This window comes from Phoca vitulina, unplaced genomic scaffold, assembly GCF_004348235.1.
Source record: "Phoca vitulina isolate PV1807 unplaced genomic scaffold, GSC_HSeal_1.0 scaffold7, whole genome shotgun sequence".
NCBI lineage: Eukaryota > Metazoa > Chordata > Mammalia > Carnivora > Phocidae > Phoca > Phoca vitulina.
The window spans coordinates 25,086,697-25,098,065 of NW_022589710.1; positions in this window are offsets into that span (position 1 = coordinate 25,086,697).

Sequence of the window (11,369 nt, forward strand, 5' to 3'; positions counted from 1 at the left end):
AGCTGTACCCAGCAGGTTCCCATAGCCTAGCAGATGGTCCACCATTGAAACACACTGCAACACCTGTTCTTTAGGGGACTTCTAACCCAGGCCTTCTCCCTAAACTCAAGGGATTTTTTTTTCAACTTTGTGTGGAAGTCATTCTATGATCTTTTATTACACATACATACAAATTAATATTTCATGTATCTGTTGGGAGTTGGGGAGGTAGAGATGGAAGAGAATGTTTTTGAGCCCCCAGTGGAGTGAGAAAGTGTGTTTTGTGGCTTGTAAGCAGACGAAATGGAGGGCAGGCTCCCTGGAGCTGCCCTCTGCTCACTGCACCATCTGCTTTGCAGCTAGGACAATAGCAGGGGCTGCGTTAGACAAATAACTTAGCCCTGTGGAGGGCCACCTTTAACCTAAAAAGCAACCAAATAGCCCCAGATGGTGGGTTAATGCCAATCCATAGCCTATTTAAGATGATTTGGGTAGCAAAATTGAGATAAAAGGATTTGATTTTTAAAAAACTTTTAAGGGACTAGGTCATTAAAAAAAGTTCTTAGAATTTCATGTTTTTAAGACACAGGTTTACATATGTAGCTAAATTAGCCCCAGTGACACAAATAAAGGAGCCAGTTATGGATCCCTGAACTATTTTGATCATAAAGAACACTAGGAAGATCACTGGGAATTGTGGCAAAAGACATGCATAAAAGTCCTTTGGATAGTTCTCTCTAAATTTTAGAATCTATAAATGACTCTGTTTACTAAAAGTATAATTACAGTTAGCTATACCATAGCCAATCAGTATTTTTACATATTCAACTGTAACTCAGAATTCAGGTCTTACTGTTAGTTTGAATTAGGACAAAATGGTAACCTATAATTTAAAATAGAACGCAGCCAAGACATAGTAAACACCAAAACTCAAAGTTCTTCATTAAAAGGCAAATTAATGAAAACTGAATTAGGCCACGGGGCAGAAGGAATTCTAATTGAAAAATGCACTAAAGAAGGTCATTAGATTGACAAACAGGATGAATATCTGATTCTCAAAACCATAGCCAGTTTGACAACAATCACCCCATCAAAAAGCTCTTGACTAGACATATAAAATGAAGGATGAAGGGCAAAGATGAAGGGCTGCCAGAATTGAGGACAAACGAAAATCTCAGTAAGTCATTATATGTGCATATTTCTTCCCAGAATAGTCTACAGCTGTTTACAGCCGCCTGAGGTAATTTTAAACAAATCTACTCTCGAGGACATTTTCTAAAACCTTTCTAGTGAATCTTGGGAGTAGTCTGGGAAGGACAACAGTGTTGACATGCAGCAGTTCTAACTGCAGCTCTGACTTTCCAGAACTATGGTCTCCTGGCCAGCCCCCAGGTGGATCTACAAAGCTGGGATTATCTGGGGGCTGCTACTTGGCAGGCTCATTGTTTGGCACTGGGGATCCAGTGCTAAATCAGATATGTAGTCTCTGATCTGATGAGATTGGGGTGAAAGTCAAGTTAGTAGAGATCAGGAGGAAAGAAACGGAACTAGAAGGATTGCCAGTCATTGTCATATCTCCCCACACCCCGTGCTTCAGGTTTGGGGTGAGGGAAGGGAGAGCGGGAAGGAGAAAAGAAGTAGAAATGAAGGAGTAAGGGAGGAAAGAATATAGATGCCAATAATAAGATATACACAACTCAGAAATAATACTGGCTAACCCATTTTGAAAACTTACGGTGCCTGCCATGCTATTTTTTTATATATACACCATAAATCTAATATATTTACATTTCACTATATATTACATATTTAATAACATATATTTAACCAATGTTTTTTAGGATGACAAACTCTAAAAACACTATGAGGAGTGACGTCCTGGTGTACTGATAAATGTTTAAGAACCAGCTCTCTAAAAAAAAAAAAAAAAGCCTGATTTATAGCATCTGTCATTTTCCATGTGTAAATACTCCGCCACCAAGGCCAATTTCAAGCAATAAGTCTGATGTCACTGAACATAGGAGTTGGGTAGAAAGCTGCGGCAGCCACCATTATATGCTTTGGTGTCATACAGATACAACAGATAAAAGTAACTTCAAAAACGTAGATAATGGTAAAATGTAGTAAAATAACTAGTAAGTGATAAGTTTTGAGTATTACCTTTGATTTAACACGACTCATTTATTAAATTATATAATTTAATTTTTAATAGGGACTGTGTTTAATAGTGACATGCAAAATTTCCGAAAATTTAACAACTGGCTTTTGCAAACAGACATAAACCCTCACACCACTGTTTGTAAAGTAAGTACTCTTATTATCCCTATTTTACATTAACAGGAAACTGAGGAACAGAGTTTAGTGAAAGTTTAGTGGTTTGTCTAAGGTTCCATGATTTGTGAATGGCTGAGCTGGGATAGCAAATTTAGGCTCCAAAGTTTTCCTGCTCCTCTGATGGGGAAGTATAGACTTACAACAGTCCCCAGGGGCCCCAAATTCATCTCTATTTACATTCTAATTACTGGTTGTGGCAAAACTATTTTGTAGATCTTAGTGGGGTGGATAATTTTAGAGACAAATGGATGATTCTCCAGCCTAGATGGGTAGAAGACTGGTTAGAGGGACACCCCAAGAAGCTAAAAAGGATTGCTTCTTCTCTCCTCTGCACCCCAGCATGAGGCTGTGTCTGAACTCAGGCTAATATGCAGAATCTTGTGGAATATTCTTTGGGGAGAATAGCAACAAAGTTACTCTTCTTAAATTTATAGAAGTCATTTCTGGCTAAGATGAATGAATTTATAGACTCATAATAGTCATTTAGGCTAAATCCATATTTTCTCTAGAATCCTCATAGACATTTCTGAGTCCGTCGTAATTCCAAATGAGAAAGACACAATATTTAGGGGAAGAAAATGTTACCATTCAAGCAAAGAGTTTGTTATGAGAATTAATTAAATATTGCTGGTCATAACCATTACTAACACTACACTGACAACAGTCAATTACTTTTTGGCATGAGTTTTAGTGGTTCTCATTTTATGTATATGTTTTGAAATAATAATTATTATTCTGAGATTTAGAACAGAATTATATATGTCCTATAGAATACTGGGTAATTTCGAACAGAATATTAACATTAATCTTGATATTATGTATAAGATTTTTCATTATTACTGCACATTTTAACGATCTGCAACTGATAAAAGCAGTGATACCATTAAATTGCTTTTTTTGTTATGACATTTTGTGATGAGCTAATTCATAACTTTAGGCTCATAAAATGAATATTTCAGTGAATTAATTTTATATTTATAACCTATGATCCTGGACTGCATATTTATGAAACTCAGGCAAGTAAAAAAAAAAATCCATATTCATTTTTGACAAAAATTATATAAATCACTTCAAAAACTATTTGAAGCAAATAAAGTACAAGAACATTAATTGCTTGGAGGCTAATTCATTTGGGTTATGAATTTATACATTTATGCGTCTCCTGTGGTCTCCATGGTAACAATAAAACAAGTTAACAGAAGAGGTTCTCTTAATCCCCATAAAAGAGGTTAAGGCCCTTTTACGACATATTCAAATTTAAGCCATCAAATCAAATTTATATTCAGTCAGCTTCAAAGATTAAAAAGGTGATCAATACACTTGAATGTAATTTTCAACAACCAAGAACCCAATTACCAAATTCAGTGCTAGGCACAAGTGTCCTTCATGGCATAAGGCTAAAAACAATGTTTTAATCCATTGCAAATATCACTAAACTATGCATTAATACATTTGCTTAATGAACCCATAACCTTCCTAATTTTCTTGTCCAGTTTTTCAGTTTTCATTCTACTAATGAATACTGGCCACATCGATCATGAGTTCTCTGGCTGTCAGAGGTGGAGGCCAGGTCACGCTAGAGGCAGTGGAAAATGGATTCAGAGGAGAGCTGGAAAGATGGCAGTAGAGTTCATTATGGCATTGGGCACTGCCCTCAGCGGAGTCAGGTAAAACTGAGCCTTTGCTTCAGCTACTGGATGTCCATTTTCCCTCTCTCATGCCTCTACCCAACCACTGTCTGCTCTAAAGCCTCTGAGAGCCATATAACATGTGAGGCCTCCCAGTGACAGATTTCACTAGAGTCTGCTCTAAAGGTTCAAAGATTAGGCATGGTAGCAGGGCAAGGCTGTGGCTTGAAAATCCTGCAGTCCCAAACTCAAACTGCTTCTGCACAAGGTAGACGTGAGAGTTGCTGAAAGTAACCTTTTTCATAGGATAACTACCATGGACTTGGCAAGGTCTGCCACACGTTCAACAAAACCTTTCCTTTACCTCCGTCACAGGCCTATAAAACATTTCCCAGCCTCCCTTGCACATGACCCAAGTTACAGCCAATGGACGAGGGCCAAACCATGTAGACCATTTCCAGGCCTGTCCCACAAACTTCCTGTGTGATTCTCCACATCTCAGTTCCTGTTTGCCTGCTGGATGCAGAGGATTCAGCAGAGAAGTCTGAGATCCTAGCAGATGGTGGAGTCCTACACGGGAAGGAGACGGCTTCCCTGAGTGGCTACACTGAAGCTTGTCCCCCAACCCAGAATATCCTCATTAGACTTTACTCGAGAGCAAAAAATAAACTTCTATTGTGTTAAGCCACTGACATTTTGAGATTTGATTGTTGTAGCAGCTAGCTTTACTTACTCTAGAATATTGGGAAAGGGGAAGCAGTCTAATACAACGTGAAATTTTCTATCTTTGATGCTTTTGCCACGGCTGCCCCTGTTTGTTAAAACTACATTACTATTTTCAATGGATTTGGCTCCTGATGCGTATTGGGTAACTAAAAATAGCTATTTTAGTAGAAAGACAAAAGGCATTCCAGAGGCTCAGAGAAAGGGAGAAAGGTACGAATATATAAAATGTCTGACTCTTAGTGATTTACTGCATAACCGTACACACACACAAATCATACAAGACATAAAAAAGCAGGCAGTAATCTCTTCCTAAACAATTAATAGAGTAGAATATTATCTAACAGTTACAGGAAATAAGTAGGCTAAAATAATATTATGCAGGGTGATTACATTCTAAATGCATGGTATTTTAAATTGTAAAATTAGAAGAGAGATTTCTTTTGACTGAAGAAGTCTCTCAAAATTGCTGTAGGTAATCATGACCTCTTAAAAAAAGGAAAAAAGGAGCTTGTACCACTCATGAAAAATCAATTAATCAAGTAAGCGACAGTAAATAGCCATAAACTGCTAATTCCTAACATAATTCTGCTTATTTCTTTAGCTTAAGGAAATAGTAATATTAAAAAGTTGTCAGTAAAATTTATAATCAGTGTGATAGCAATTTTTGCTCCCAAATTCCTACGATAATTGGATTCTTAGAAGTTTTATTAATTTATTTTGTTTTGTTTTTATAAAAGTTCCTCATGATATACATTCGCAGTATTGGCACATTTAAAATGTACAGCCATAGCAGACATTTAAGTTTGACCAACATAAAGTTTGAATATTTAAAAGGAAACCAAAAGAGGAGTACTATTTTTGAATTTTCATTTTGCCTATTATAATTGGAGGACCTTTAAAAATGAAAAATAAAAAACACTAAAATCTAGTTTAAATAATAATACAAGTAAGTATCATATTTAACATCCAAAAAACTACCAACATCCAATGAACTACTAATTGCCATTCTAATCTGTTCGCTTCTCTCCCTTCCCTATTTCAAAGGATAAGCTGATGGTTTTGAAAGCATCTTCTAAACTATAAAGCATTTTATGAATGTAATGCAAAATACCATCATTCAATCTAGATGATTTGAGGATAATATCGTAATTTAACAAGTAATAAAGACATATGAGACTCAAGCTTCCTTCTGTTGGCTTGCACTCCCACCTTCACAACCAAGAACATGAAAATTTGAAGATGCTCCTTTGATTCAAATAACAGCTGTGTAGGTGTGGGATATCACCTTCACCCCCGCCCCCCCTCCCCCGATCTTTTCTTTTTCCAAAGAAGAAAACATATAAAAGAAACACAAGGATAAAGACACTCAGTAAAACTTTACAATTAGAAGGAGGACCAGCCATAGCCCTGTGAAATTTCTACATGATCACTGCCCCATTTCAGATTGATGTAACAGTCACATATTGCCACAAAGCTTAACATTAACCAATATTGTGTCTATAGTCTCTCCCTTTTCCCATTACAGTGTATATCTTTAAGACTGTTGTTAAGTGTTATTTAGGAAATTTTAAAAAATGCTTCTTTGATGCCTTATGGCAGCTAGAGGCTTTAGAACATGGTGTAGTTTTCTGAAGATAAACAGAATGGATTGCAAAATCTATTAATGACTGTGTCATTTGATTTCACTTTATTTTCTATATGTGGTCATCAACACCATTATAATATTATTCTTGTCAATTACGCTGTTGCAGGGAACTTAAAATTTTTGGTTAGTGTGGGAATTCACTGTGCCTGGATAGACAAAATCTAACTTGTATATGCCACCCTGGATGGGACTAATTGAAAAGCAAAGGACGAGTGCCCCAAACGCTGGGCCTCCTTTGAAGTTTCTTGGCTGAAAGTGGTCAGATTCTTACTGTGGCTCAAGGTTCTCATCTAGGGAGTCAATGTTTAAGTTTTGAAGAAAAACAGGCACCTGTGGTGGTCATGTACTTCACGAACTCCTTGCCTCCTTGCCCTTATCACATGCTGCCCCATATATTATTGTGCTGACCATTAAGGTTACACTTTCCTCCTTGCTTTGTGCTTGCGCCTGGTGTGTTGATAAGACCCCAGTAAAAGTGGAGACAAAGCTTGTCTTGAGGCCTTTCACCACTAGAGTGTCTGGTCCCCAGGCCTCTCCTTTCTCCTACTAAGGTGCCTGGAGTAATCTTTTCATTCGCCATCTCAGGGTTTGCTGGCCAAACCTGATAGGTTAGAGAAAGATCTATAAAACAATGGAAAAACTGCCTTTCATTCATAAATTGCCTTTTCCTGGCATACAGGTATAATGGAAAGGAGGATCTGAGTAGAATAGATTACTATTGATTAAATGTGATGAATAGGAATTGGGTTCAAATGGTCACTAAATGGGAAAAGGAGAAGAGGTTGGGCCTACCCACTTGTAAAGTCCTTAATAAACTTTTTATTTTGTAAGGTTTTTAAGGATTAAGCTCACAGATATTCATGTGACATCTAAAATATTAGAAAATATCTAAAGTCAACACATGTCTAAAACTAATTATAGCATAGTTAATCCTTCCAAAAAGATTTATATATTCTCCCCGTGCTGAGAGTCTGTTGTTAATCCCTCAGCCTCTGGAATCCAACCAACCTGGTTTGAATCTGACCTCCCCCAGCTGCTGTGAGGATGAAACAGCAAAATGTGTGGGCACCTCTTAGTTTGGTATACAGTAACCATTCAATAAATCTTTGTGGTTTTGGTATTATTGTGGTTGTTACTAAAATATAGCCAATAAGCCAAAATTGCTAATTGCAAGGCCATGGGGCTCTAGTGCAACATGTTAACCTCTGAAGTCTATAGTGTGATGCTTTTTATGTTTTCCAAAACCTGTTTCCCACTGAATTTTCTTTTTTTTAATGTTTTCTCATTGTGTATCAAAAAAAGCATCCTCTGCCACCTAGTGGCTCCTTACGACCAGTCAAGAAAAACATAAAAGACACCAAACAACCCCCCCACCCCAAAGCAAGCCAAAAACCTCACCATACTTATTTTAAACTAAGGAATCATGCTGTAGATTTTCAAAAGAAACAATATCTAATAGGAAAAAAACTGCTTAAATTTAAAATATTGAAATATTATTTTTTTCTCCAAAATATTTTATCAGTCAAATTGCATTTGAATATTTAATTCTAACAGCATTTCTGCAGAATGACTAGTAGCCCTTATGGCTTTTATGCCACATTTAAATTCCTTGGTTTCTTCATGGCATAGGTGGTACATAAACATAAGGATTTTATCTGCCATGCTTTTATTTTATTTTATTTTAAAGATTGTATTTATTTGAGAGAGAGAGAGGTAGCAAGAGAGAGCATGAGAGGGGGGAGAGGGAGAAGCAGGCTCCCCGCTGAGCAGGGAGCCCGCCGTGGAGCTCGATCCCAGGGTCCTGAGAAGAAGGCAGATGCTTAACTGACTGAGCCACCCAGGCGCCCCTCTGCCATGCTTTTAAAATATAAATATCACAAATGCTGATTTAAAAAAAATGTGGGATGCTCAGGGACCTTCTATTTCTGTTTCTTAACTTGGGGGTAAGAAAATGTTTATTTTATTATTCTTTAAACTAAATATATATGTGTTATGTAAAAATGATAGTTCATTGGGCAAAAGAGGCAAAAAGGGTCATCTAGGCAGAGGGGACACTGGATGCAAAGGCCAGTTATGCGTAATACCAGGTTTTGGAAACCGCAAGTCATTCTACATATGTGGGCTACAAGGTTCAAGGTGAAAGGTATGGGTAAAAAAGTGGGTGGGGCCTGATTCCCAAAAGCCTGGAATGTGAGGTATCTTGACTTTAACCTGTGGGATATTAGGAGCCATCATAGAACTTTACAGCAGAAAATATTGTAAGGATAAAAGCTACCACTAAATAATCACCTCCTATGTGCCAGACCCCTTTTGTTCTAAAATTATCTCAGTCTTTACAATAACCCCTGAAACTCTCCCCCCTCATTTTACCTACTGGAAAACCGACGCTCCTAGAAGTTAAGTCACTTCGTTGAGGTCACACAGCCAGTAAGTGAAGGAGCCTGAATTCAGAGACGATCTATCTCTAAAGCATGACTCCATCCCGGTAAACTAGAAGGCCAATGCCATGCTTCCTGACATGGTCACATTTGTTTTAGGACATTACGTGGCATTCTCTTCTTTTGATTGACTTTTTGAGAATTAGGGAACATACTTTGGGGCTGGGGACTGTCTCTTCAAATGTTTTTGTCTAGCACTGTGCACAGTGAGTATTCACCTGCTTGCTGAATGATTCAACTCTGAGTCCAGAAAGGGTGGGTGGAAGACACTGAAGTGAAGCATTCTTAGATGGAACTGCATTTTCCTAAACGCTCGAGGAAGCACTTTGAACAATCTTCCTAGGTTTTCTAGACTACCCTATATTAATAAATAACATGTATTGAGCATGGATTTTATATATTAGCTCATGTAAGCCTCACAATGACCCAAGAATGAGGCAAGAGAGATTATATCACTTGCCTAAGGTCTCAGGTTATTAACTGGTAGAGGCAGGATTCAAGGCCAGGGCATCTGACTTTAGAACCCTCACTCTTAAGTGTTTTGCTCTGCAGTCCCCACTGTGCTAGACTGCCTCTCAGTGAAGACTGCTGTACTCAGTATGATTTAGCAGGATGGTCACCTCCTAGGATGACAGTGGAGATATGTGCAGCCTGCAAGCTGCACAGAGGGAACAAGAGATGTCCCTGGCCTGCCACTGTGCTCTAGGGCCTCCAGCCAAGGGCTGAGTGGGGCTCAAATTCAGCCTGTGCTTTGTTGGCAAAGCCATGTGCCCTGGCTATTGTCCACACCAAATCAGGTCCCCTGCAGGGTTCCTTTGCCAGGACAAAAGTTTGCCTTTTCCTAATTAACATGAATGCACAATATAGGCAAGCAGCCCTGCATGGTGATCTGATTTGCTAGAGACAGCGAGGATAGATGAAGGGGATAGTGAGTGTGCGAAAGAAATCACTAAGCTTCTAGGACAACTCCCAGGTCAAAGAGTCATAAAACATGATTCTCTGCTTCAGAGTTTGGCCAAGAAAGATCCAGAGCATTACCCAATCACTAAAGACTCTTTTAAGAGTCAAATCTTAAATGAACGTAAAATTATCTGTTCATAACAGACTCATTTGTTCTAAGGAAAGTCTGCTTATTTGCGGGGGGTGGGGGGAGAGGGGATGGGGAAGACCAATTCTCAGGCAAGGTCATCTAAAAAAAAGTCACATATAGGAGACAAATCCTCCCCTTGCACTTCCTAGTTTCATTACTTGTCAAATCATTTCAACTATACCTACACAATTACAGCTTTGCCTTAAAAGTATTACAACATATTCTCTATAAATAACAAAGGAATTTGAAAACTGTGAAGTACATATATATGTGAGAGACTAGGATGGTCACGGGATGATGGGAGGGATGCTGATGATGATGAAGTTGAAGTCTGCTAAGATTTATTGAATTCTCATGATGCAGTGGGTCAAGCAATGTGCTGAGTAACTCATATGCATTATTTAATTTTTAAACAAATATTTTTGGAACACCTACTCTAGTAAGCCGGGCATACTTCTAAACACTAAAATAAGATGGCGAATGAGACACAGTCCTCATGGTAGTGACATACTAATGAAGGAAAGCCACAATAATCAAAATAGGCAAATATATAATATCAAGTAGTGGTAAATGCTAGAAATAGAAAAGTAAAGAAGGATTAAGGGATAAAAGGAATGGTCAGGGAAGGTCTTTGAGGAGGTAACAATTAAGTAGACATCTGAATGAAGTGGGCAAATGATCCATGAAAACATAAGGGAAAAGTGTTCCAGGCAGAGGGACAGCAAGTGCAAAGGCCCCGAGGTAGGAGAGAGCTTAGTGTGTTTGAAGACTAAGGAGACCAGTGGATAGAGTGGAGTGAGGAAGGGAGACAGCAAGAAGAAACGAGATCAGTTGGTGGTGGTGCTAGTAGTAGTAGCAGCAATAGTGGTAGTAGCTAAGTCAGTTGCAGGTAGGTCAGGATCTGGTAGACCAGTTGAATTTCTAAGTCTGAAGATTTTGAGTTGGGAAATGACATGATCTGATAGAAAGGATTATTCTGTGGACATTAACTCATTTAATGCTTACAGCAAACCTATGAGGTGAATCTATCATTTCCACACAACAGATGAGGAAACAGAGGATTGGAAAGTATAAGTATGTAGTGCAATTAAAATTGGAATACTGGTCTGTCTGACTCCAGAACCAGGTTCTTAGCCACCAGACCTAAGCTATCATGACCATTAAAATGGAGCTGTTAGGTGTAGTGGCCAGCCTCCAAGATGTCCCCCAGGAATCCTTGCCTGTTTGTATCATACTCTCGTGTGGTCCTTTCCCACAATGAACAGGTCTGACCTTTAGGACCAATAGGATGTTGTGGAAGTGACCAACAGTGAGCTGCCTCTGAGGTTGGGTCATAAAAGACATCACTGCTTCTGCCTTGCTTTCTTGGATGGCTCACTCTGGAGGAAGCTGGTCATGAAAACCTCAAGTGGCTTATGGAGAGGGCTTCGTGGAAAGGTGCTGAAGCCTCCCACCAGCCAGCATCTCCCACATGTTAGCCACATGAAAGCCACTTTGGGAGTGTATCCTCCAGCACCATTTAAACCTTC